The 11,184-nt window shown below is 45.8% G+C and overlaps 1 pseudogene; it reads right to left on the reverse strand.

The window, feature by feature from the left end:
• Positions 1-1,232: 1,232 nt before the first annotated feature.
• Positions 1,233-10,155, reverse strand: LOC144102764 (uncharacterized; annotated as a pseudogene).
• Positions 10,156-11,184: the final 1,029 nt, after the last annotated feature.

The following is an 11,184-nucleotide window of genomic DNA, read 5'->3' on the forward strand; positions in this document are numbered from 1 at the left end:
CAACATTGTCCCTATAAGCACGTGTGTCACAACGTGTTGCTAAAGCACACAATTAAGTGAATGTGCGAAAGAGGAAAATTAATGAACATATGAAAAACCAAACACTGACTAGATATAGCATACATTGTGTGTCTTGCAGAAGATAAAAAGGTAACATCTAAAAACGAAATCGAAGTAAACAGTACATATAAGACACCCTGTGTGTGTTGCAAAATGTTACAAGGTACCATCCCAAAAAATTTGCACACACACTTCTGTCTGGTTTTGTGCAGGAATGTGAAAGCACGTGCGTATGACACCACCTGGAACACTGCACAAGAAATGGTTAGTTGCAATTTTGACACGAATGTAGCAGGGAAAAGTTGAGCCATATTGAACTCAGCCAGTGGGGGGTGTATATGGTGAATGTCAAGTATATGACCGTCAGGAAAGGCAGCCCTCGGCTTGCCGTGTTCGCCATGCGACCACGTGATGACGGCAAATTTATCCTGACATGACTGCGATTTTCTATACCGTCTGCGAGTGCTCATACATGCCGTCAAGTTTTCTCGTAATGGGACTAGCAATGCTTCCACATTGAAACACGAAACCAAAGTGGACAACAAATATTTCACAGCCTGTAACTTCACACAAGCTAAAAAGTACAAAAGGAAAAAAGACATTAGTACATAAGCCTCGTGCACCTGGCAGGCAAATAAAAAAAATATTCTGCACCTTGCAGAAGGAAAACAAATATATACATAACGCCTGCACCCGGCAGGGAAATAAAATATTCTGTACCATGCATAAGGAAAATAAATATATACATAACGCCTGCATCCGGCAGGGAAATAAGAAAATATTCTGTACCTTGCAGAAGGAAAATAAATATATACATAACGCCTGCACCTGGCAGGGAAATAAAAAAATATTCTTCACCTTGCAGAATGAAAACAAGTATATACATAACGCCTGCACCCGGCAGAGAATAAAAAAAAATATTCTGCACCTTGCAGAAGGAAAATAAATATATACATATGCCTGCACCTGGCAGGGAAATAAAAAAATAATCTGCACCTCGCAGAAGGCAAAAAAACAGAAAAGACAGGTAAAAAAGAAAAAAAAGCCCCACCGAACAAGTTGCTGCGCTGGCTGTACCTGATTGTTCAAGACACGTACAATCAAGGCCACCGCAAGTACCACTTGCTCGGTGAGGCACACTGTGTCGGCCCTTGCAGCATCAGCAGTGCGCATCATGTAGGACCGGTTTCTGTGACGGCAGCAGTCAATTGTGTCACTGCCGCCGTGAGGCTTCGCACTGCTGCTGATGTTTGCCTCTGTTCCTGCACATAAAAAGAGCTTCATTTGCACACTTTACATACATGGAGGGCTCATTTCACATAAAGATGACCTACTGATATGTCTGTTGAGGTCAGGCATAGGTTTAGAACTGTGAATGTAGATACATGTTGCATGCAACTGCTTCTCCTTCACTAAATCTGGTGGGTGTTGTCTGCACATACCTCCAGGAGGCGTGCATGAAATGTGACGTCCTCAGAACTGCGGGCTTCGAGGAGGCCGTTGGTGCGCCGCGTCTGTGCTAGCAGCTGGTGGACCTCCTCCGCCCGCGTGCTCCGCTGCTGCTGAGACGGACGGCCCGCCACCACAACTGGCTGCTCCTGTGTAGCTGTCAAAAAGAGAAAGAGACTGAATGTACACTTGTCATATAGTGGCGCACGATGTGCAATAACCTGACAGTTTGGTGCAGTATCTCAGAGGGCTGGGGAGCAGTACATGCATACTGGGGAGCAGTAGATAAAAGCATTCATAATCAGCGGTATGACAAAAACAGCATTGTTTCAATGTGCACATTTGTGTGCCCATCGCAGACACCACAGTTTCCATTGTAAGAGGAAAAAAGCTTGCACAAGGTACCAGCGGAGCATATGAAAGACACTTCTGTGGGTGGCCGCCATGGTGGCTGAGTGGTTATGGCGCTCGGCTGCTGGCCCGAAACGCGCGGCGGTGGAATTTTGATGGAGGCGAAATTCTAGAGGCCCCTGTACTGTGCGATGTCAATGCACCTTAATGAACGCCAGGCGGTCGAAATTCCTAAAGCCCTTCACTACGGCGTCTCTCATAGCTGGAGTCGCTTTGGGACTTTAAAGCCCCAAAAACCAAACTAAATTTTGTGGGTATTCTAAAGTGATACTGATAGTCTGCTACTGCGAATGGTATTAATGTTAGGTAGCTGGCGAAATCGATAATGTGCAGCCTAATATTGGAACACCAACTCACAGGCTGTGTCACAAGGTGCGCCCTCCTCCTCCAGCTCCTCCAGCTCTTCGTCCGGGGGGGGGGGGGGGGGGAGGGGGGTGTGCCATCTATGTGAATTCATTTCACAAGACAGCACTGCTTAGTGGACAGTTTCAGCAGAGCGTGTATTGGTGCAAAACACACGGTTACTAGGTACTGAGACACAAGAATAAACATAGCAGTGTCAAGAGGGCAAGATAGTACAAGGTACATAACTCGAGGTTGCATTTGTTAGCTCAGCATTCGCATCCCTCCCTAACTAAAAAGAAAAACCACATTGAGGTCAACAGTGTGCACAAGTTGTTAGGTGTACATATCAAATGACTAAAAATTCACTTACCAGATGGAGAGCGCGCCTCTGCCTACTGCAGACCGCTCGTTCTGGCATCTCCCTTATAGACACACGGGGCTGGTTCTGCAAGAGGCACAGCGCCCCACGTTCATGCACGAGTGTCTCGAAGTTCATTCTGTGTGTGCATTGCTCACAGTACATGGCCCCGATGTTGACATTCATTATTCTTCATTAGCCTCCCCTATCATTCCCCCTTCATTATTAGTAACGTCAACGCGGCTTACCACACACCTGGCTGGACGAAGAAGACATAGGAGCTGCGACGCCTTGCACGAGGCCCGGCGACCGCAGCTTACACACGCGGCCTGCCAGCCCCGGCAGCCTGCCGCCTCCAGTGCCCCTGCGACAGGATGCGGAGAGACATATTCAAGGGCCATTCGACAGACCGTTGTTCACAAGCTCACCTTCCCGCTGCCAAAAACTGCGCCTCCTGCTTCTTGCAGCGGGTGCACCACACTTGCCAAGTGTGGCGCCAGCGGAGCACACTTTTGGCAACGGGGCCCGCGGCATTCAGCAGGGCCGCAAGCTGCTGCCACAGCTCGCGCCTGCGTGCCGCCGTGTAGCCCCAGAAAGGGGTGAGGCAGCGTGGGCGAGCGCCGGGTGCTGCTCCATAAACTCCACCATTATCAAGTATTGTTCTTTTGAGACACGTGTGCAGGTCTTCTCAGACATGCTGGCCGTTTCAAATGATAACGGTCTATAATGCCAATTCCGCCAGCGATTTCTTGGTATCGGTCAGGGAATGAAATAGGGAATAATGGGGAATGTACAGCTTGGCTTCACAAGGATGTGCGCTATATATAACTTGGGTTCACACAACAGAGCATAGACGTGCGCTCTACTGCAACAACTTATACAAGGTTACGAAGCAGCAAGGACGAGCAAGACGGTTGGTAGAGTGCGCCTAATCGTTTTTCTCGTCCTTGATCGTTCCTTACTTACACGCCTACACACAATGAACTGACGATCACGCAGCCATAAGTCACACTTCCCCGTCGTCTTGTATTCAGCAAACAAAAAACGGAACTACACATCCCACACGTCAACCGAAGAGCATCTTTGGTCCATTGTTGTCATCGATAATAAGCAAATGACTCGGTCTGTGCGCCCGGCGTCGTGATTTTTAACCGGAAAATGGTATGCGCACGAGCGGCGGTGGCGGCTGCAGTTTGCCAGCTGTCGAGCCCCGCCGAAGTCTCCTTCTAAATATGGCTCACAGACAGTGGTTTTGTCGTATCCTCGCCCGCTTCCTTGTGCTACGTTACCTTGTCCAAGTGTGCCTGCATACACCTGACCGTACCAAAGCAGCATCCGTCCAGCACCAGATGGTCTCATACGTACGCGCGACGTTGCTTTGCTTGCTACGTTTTTTCGCCCGCCATCCGCGATCGATTTGGATCAGAGATTTGCACCTCCCTGCTCTGTAAAAGCTAGATGTCACTTCAGACAAATTCAGTGCAAAATGCCACGCGTGCGGCGACGTGCATGGTTATCTATCTCTATGGCTATCTGCAGTACATCTACCAGTCCCCCAATTTTCCTTTGCAAACATATCCGGCCGCAGTAGCAGCGGACCTACGAATGCCGGATGCATGCAAATTGAGTTTTGGCCCACCGTGCACGGTAGTTTTGGTTATGACTTATTATGCCACACACTGCACTTTTGCTTAATGGAAAGAAATAATTATTATTGTTCCGTCTGATAAATTGCCGGAAAATTGTAGTTCTACTTTACCACTGTTTCCTCGCATGCCTGGCTATGCTTTTGCATTGTGAACTACTAGAACTTAAGGGCACAGGGTAAGGTAAAATTAGAAAAAAAAATCGTTTTTTTTCTTTTGGAATTTTAGAAGTTCAATTCTTTCTACACATGTTCCATGATCGCACTTTCCTCAGAAAGCCATATTTACGGCTGAAAAACGCTTTTTCCGAAACCAAGTAGTGAGCGGCCACGCCCCCTTTCAGGATTAACGTCAATTTTTTCAACCAAAAAGTCCACCACCTGATTTCAAAACTTGTCTAAAATCAGCTACATATAAAAAACTGTCTGGCAACTATTGTACAGCTCCTCTTTTTTAGCCAAGACAATCCTGAGACGCTTTGCACGTTTTTTCCACGTTTCTGCAACCTTCATGCAGCTGCGTCCGAGTGCTATCTCTTTCGATCAGTATTGTAAATTGTGCCGGTGTTGGTTGCTGCTGATAAGTTGAGATGCCCAGGGCAAAGAAGGCCTTCGTCAGGCGTGAATTTCACGGCAACCCCTACGCTCATCGTGAAAAAGCAAAAGGATGTCCACGACCGAATGAGATCCCGAACGCCGAACGCACCAGCTCCTCGACATCGAAGCTTTCAAGATTTTCTCTGTGCTTCCAGGAAGAGGATGTGCTACAGAGCTGCAGCCAATATGCCTTAATGGACATGGACGGCATTTGTGCCGCAATTACACAGATTTGTGTGTGCAGAGAGTGCGGTGGAAGTGTTGAGCTCATCGAAATTGTGACAAAACGGGTAGGTGTTGCAACCGTTTACAGTTTGAACTGTGAAGTGTGTAGTGCCGCACAACGATTTGAGACGTCGAAGAAAACTACTTCTGGCCTCTATGAAGCCAACCTCAGGTTAGTGTATGCCTTGAGGTCCATTGGTAAGGGAATGGCTGCAGGAAATATACTCTGTGCTATGCTAAACCTTCCTAAGCCGCCGACAAAGTTTGCGAAATACAATCAAGAGCTTCTAGGTCACATCGAAGCTGCTGCTCAGGAGTCGATGAAAAGGGCAGCTGACGAAGCTGTGCAGCTGAATGAGGGGGATAAAGACACTGCAGTTGCTCTTGATGGAAGCTGGCAGAAGCGAGGCCATACTTCCAATAACGGCATAGTCTCTGCGACCAGTGTAGACTCTGGGAAAGTGCTGGATGTGGAGGTTTTGTCTAAACGTTGTCCAAAGTGCAGCATCAGGGGTACAAACAGTGACCCCCTTCATAGAGCGGTGTGCCAAAGCAACTACCAAGGCACCAGCGGTGGAATGGAAGTAGCAGGAGCACTGAAAATTTTCGGCAGGAGTGAGGAGCTTCACGGCGTTCGATACATCAAATACCTTGGGGATGGTGACAGTAAGGCTTTTATGGCTGTGAAGGCACAAATGCCATATGGTGATTCCGTTGAAATATCCAAGGTTGAGTGCATAGGGCACGTGCAAAAAAGGATGGGCACAAGGTTACGAAGGCTAAAAAGAGGAAACAAAGCAGGAAAACTCTCTGATGGAAAGAGCCTCTCGGGCCGAGGCCGACTGACTGATGCAGTAATAGACAAGCTCCAGACGTACTATGGTTTGGCCATCAGAAGAAATGTAGGAAACCTGGATGAAATGCGAAAGGCCGTTTGGGCAACCTTCTTCCACTTATCGGCCACAGACGATGACCCATGCCATGGACTTTGCCCAAAGGGACCTGATACGTGGTGTGCCTTCAACAGAAGTCAGTCAGAGGGCAAGCCATTTTTCCACAAGAAGAGTTTGCCTGCATCTGTCTTGGAGGCTATCAAACCCATTTATAGGGAGCTATCGAAGGCTGAGCTCCTAGAGAAGTGCCTGCATGGGCGAACTCAAAATGCAAATGAGTCGTTCAACCATGTTGTTTGGAAACGCGAGCCAAAGAATGTGTTTGTTAGGCTTCGGACCCTACGGGTGGCAACACTGGATGCTGTTCTTTCATTTAATGATGGTAGTATCGCACGGGCCAACGTTTTGAAGGCGTGTGGATTGAACCCAGGGAGCAACACCATCAAGTGGCTGAGGGAAGCTGACCATAAGCGCATGTACTTTGCGGACCGAGCAACACGACAGCTTACAAAAGAGGCCCGACAGTCAAAACGACAAGCCGAAAAGCGAAAAAATGACGGCGACAGTGACTACGAAGCAGGGGGCTATTAAACCAATTACTATGGAGGCGTTTCTGCGAATAAAAAATGGTTTTTCACATCTTTTTTCTCTTTACGCTCTATTATCTCAAAACAGTGTTTTTTCTTACAAAGGTACCATTATTTCCAATGCCTTCCAAGACAGACGGCTGATTTTTTTTTGCAATCATCTACGTAAGTATTGCCAACTACTGAACTAGAATTAAGCAATTTCACTGAGCAGTTATTCTGTTATGAATTTTGAAATGCGCAAAGAAAGGCCAGATTTGTGTACTACCGGAAAAAATTTTATTAAAAATCGAATTTTCAACACATTTCAAAATTCTAGTTCAGTAAAAATAGCACAAAATTTGGCAAACAATGATATATGTATTATTAGGCTACTGTTATTAGTTAGTGAGAAACATGTACCTCAACATGGCCTAAAATGCATGGGAAGTATAGGGCTTACCCTGTGCCCTTAATGTGACAGTCTTTAAAACTTAAAGTTGCACTTCACACGGCTCCACGATTCCAGGTAGGCAGCCACTTCGCTGAACAGAGAATGTAGCATTGCTAGAAAAGCAGTTATAAGCTGCTCAGTGTTAACTCGGAAAGCAGGAATGAAATGATTAAGCATTTTATTGGCACAACATTTATTCGAATGCACAGCACTTGGGACAAAACCACGATCGCCCAATATCCTCCTTCACAGATACGCATGACCTGTTGCAAAACAAAAACAGCATTTTAGTACATGTGTATGACAAAATTGTAATTGTGAGGGCAAATTATTACCAGTGAAACCTTTCGAGGCATTGGTCACATGCAATCATCTTCAACTCGCCATCATCCTTCTCTTTGCATTGTCCGCAGCACCAGACATCTCCATTTTTCTTTGCTGCAACTGTCAACAGGTGATAAATATTTACTGAGACAAAGTATCACAGGTACAAATGTAATCAAGAGAAAACATTCTTACTAGATGATGTGAGCAGCAGCCATGCATCTGGCACAAAATACTTTTTCAGTTTTGGGTAAAAATACCCTGTAGTCGAGAAGGGCACTTGGCAGCTGCTCAAGACGGAGTTCAATGTCCTGCTCATCCAAGAGGCCCTGCCCAGTAAGGACATGTACTGCGGCATCCTTGCCAGCTATGCCAGCTAAAAGCACTGAAAAAAAAATGAACTGAGAAATATAATTCAAAATTGTGTGCACCAGAAAATTTCAACAAAAAGACAATTGTGTAGCCTTCTATGAACACTTTGCTTTTTGTTTTTCTTGCATGACACCAAATGGCACCGCAACATTTAGTGTTCAGAGAGAGCTTGGAACAGTGGCAAAAGAGTTACGAGGTGAGCGATGCACGCAGCTGCCTATGACTTTACACGATTCCGTAGCCGACAGCCGATACATGCCAAAAGTTAGGAGAGTGGAGATGTGATGCGAGTGCAGAGCCGGTTTCCTTTAATGCGATACAGCGCGAATAAAGACGGGGACGAAGCGAGACAAGACACCACAGCGCTGTGGTGTCTTGTCTCGCTTCGTCCCCGTCTTTATTCGCGCTGTATCGCATTATGGAAAATTACCAACTAGCCCGATCTGCCACTCTTGCGGTTTCCTTTGTCAGCAGTAGCTGTAGAGGGGTACACATGCGAGTAGTGGACATCTCTGATTCCCACACTTCTCTCATGGTTATGCGACTGCATGTGTAAGCTCACGTTATCTGTCGATTGTATATGTTTTAAATATATTCCGTAAATTTTTGCAGTGCACCGTCAGCATACTAAAATTTCAGTACTTCACTTATGAAAACATTTCTGAGCTTTGGTGGCTTCAAGTAACATGTTTAGTGTAAATGCCTGCTGTGTGAATTATCTAGCATTTTCTTTCTGCTTTAAAGTCTCCATATGAAAACTGCATGACACGAAACGTGCATATACCGAAAAATTGCACGTTTTTCTCAGCTGTACTCAGTTTACTGCTAACAAATTTTAAAAAAGACTGCTGGCAGTTTGGCATGGATAAGCACAAAATATTGTGTGAAAGCACGGATTTTTCTTCTGGTGGACACCACCGCTACATACCTCAAAGGGTTATTGAGGTGTTCACTGGCCCAGGGAGACAGTTATGTGCCTTTCTGTTCCTTAAAATGAAGGGGGTCTAAGCCTTCCAATGGTTTTGATAAAAGTAAAGGCGCATAACTGCCTCAATTTGTAGGTGGATGTCACCACATGCACAAGGAGCGACTGAGGTGTCCACTGACCCAGTGAGCCATTTACATTTGCTACCAGAGGATTCACACAGGCATACAGGGGGAGTGCGGCTAGATGTGCTTTGGCACTAGAAAGGGCAAGTGCCAGCCTTACTGAAGGGCAAAGCTGCACCGAAGGCCTGCTACGCTTTTGCTATTCATCTGATATCACGCTTGTGTGGGCCATTTTTACGAAGCACATTAAAATATCTTACGTGTGTCTTGCGCCTCAGCTGTCAGTTCCTTAAAAGGTACTGGTTCTCCCTGTCTCTTGAAGGCGCTTGGTGGGACACCCTTTGGCTTAGACAATCGGAAGTTTAATGGCACATGCTTCTTCAGTCACTTTTTCCGCCACTTCTTTTGTGACCGTTTTTTCTAATGTACTATTATCGCTTTCGGGTGCCCCCTCATCTTCACTGCTGCCATCGGAATCCATAGAACCGTACATTGTTTCCGCCTGGCTTCCCTTCAGCCATGGTGTGTTCATGTCTTCAAGAATCCTTAATCGCTTTGCAAATGTTTTCGGCTTGCAGTCAGCCAAAGTGTCAGCAATGGCCTTCATTGTTTGCATTGCAAAATTATACCGCTGATTTCGATTCATTTTTTCAAAGCTTGGTCCACGCATTGAGAGGATTTCAAGATCTTCTGTGGTCCCATGGTATTCATTGCTGGCTTGCTCACTAGATGACACGAAGTTACTCTGATACTATTTAAACCAGCGTTTCGAACTGCCTGTTGGAGGTCCGGCTCAACATCAAACTTTATGCAAACGGCCAAGAAATGGCGACACAGTAGGCCCATCTTGAAAAAGAAAGTGCAATCACATTTTTTCTTTTTCCAGCGATATGTGATGCCAGCCTTCGCCAGTTGTAGAAGCCACAGCATACTGTTTTTCAGATGTCTGTTTCACTTCGGCATCACTGTCTTCAGCTTTGATTAGCTGTTTCCTGATCACTGAGCAAGCATATGGTGTCAACACTTTTAACAAACTTCTTCAACTTTGTGCACTTTCATGTGGTTTAGAAACTGACAAGTTTTCAGCAGGGTTACTGAGGGGGCCGCTTTTCGTTGCATTATCGTTGCTAAATTCAGTAATCTGCTCAAGGCATCGTGAAGCTTTGTGGAGGATGAGAGGGCTGTTTTATGAAACTGTTATGTGCTTCTACTCGGTTAGTTGTGTTTGCTCCACAGGTAAATTCTTGGTCACAGATGTGACGGGCCCACATGTTCTTCATGGAGTTCCAATTATTCTCGAGGTATTGCACAGCTTCTTTACTGGCAAACCTTTCAAACTCGCGTCTTGCTTCAACGTACTTGTTTGCTGTTGGTGCATGCAACATTTGGTTGAATACCACCATCATAAGCTCTCGTTCTTCAACAGACCTTGGAAATTGGCTGGCTGCTGTTCTGAATGCCTTTACAGCATGAAATTGGCACAGTTGTACCGATGGCGCACTAGGAAAAGTGCTCCAAACTGCACTGATTTCTGAAAAGTCTTTGTCTACGACGATTACATCTGTCTTTTCAGAACATGGGTTTTCCTTCACGAAAAGCTCCAGCATTTTCGAGACATGGTGACACTGTTCAGAAGCAACAAAAGCGTATGCGACCACCTGGCTGTCTCCACAATCGTCTTGTACAAACAAAACAAAAAGTGACATCTTAAGTTTGTTGGTTCTGTAAGTCGCATCTAGCAGCAGCACTTCTGGAAATGACTGGTATGCCTGCTGCATGTGCGGTGTCTGGATCAGGAGAACCTGAAGTTGTTTATCATCATCAGTGACAGGTATAATTTTTGCTTTGTGTTGTTCACGGCAGTTCTCAATCTCTTTAACTAGTAGTTGGGCCTCATCCGCTCCATATATTGAATGCTTCAGGTTGTGCAAGTCTTTAGTCGTGACTCTTTCCTGAAAGTAATCTAATCAATTCATTACAAAACTATTACTTTCAAAGCAAGGCTGTGCTAGTAAAAGAGCTCATCAGAAGAAAAATCAAGCACATTCCTTACCTGTCTTTTCGACTAGCTTTACAACTATTACGCTCGGCAGGACGTTTAGTTCCATCAACGGAAGCACATACACCTTTTCTTCTGTCAGCCGACGACGCTCTGGATATGATTCAAAAATTTCTTTGCTGACTTCATGGTTGTGGTTGCAGTCAAGTTTTGTTATTTCGAGCTGCTGGCTTGCGCATCGTGCTGCAAATACAACGGTAGCTGGACATCCTTTCTTCATTGTCCTGCACACAGTTTTGAAACTGTACTCAAACTGACATGATTGCACTCTTGAAAAGTTTCAATTCCATGTGGCAACAATTGGGGCAAGCTGGTAATCAAACCTTAAAACATGGAAAAGCGTGCACAATGCAAGAGGGCTGTAAACCCTTAGAAG

The sequence above is a fragment of the Amblyomma americanum genome, chromosome 8 (genome assembly GCF_052857255.1).
Source record: "Amblyomma americanum isolate KBUSLIRL-KWMA chromosome 8, ASM5285725v1, whole genome shotgun sequence".
Taxonomy (NCBI): domain Eukaryota; kingdom Metazoa; phylum Arthropoda; class Arachnida; order Ixodida; family Ixodidae; genus Amblyomma; species Amblyomma americanum.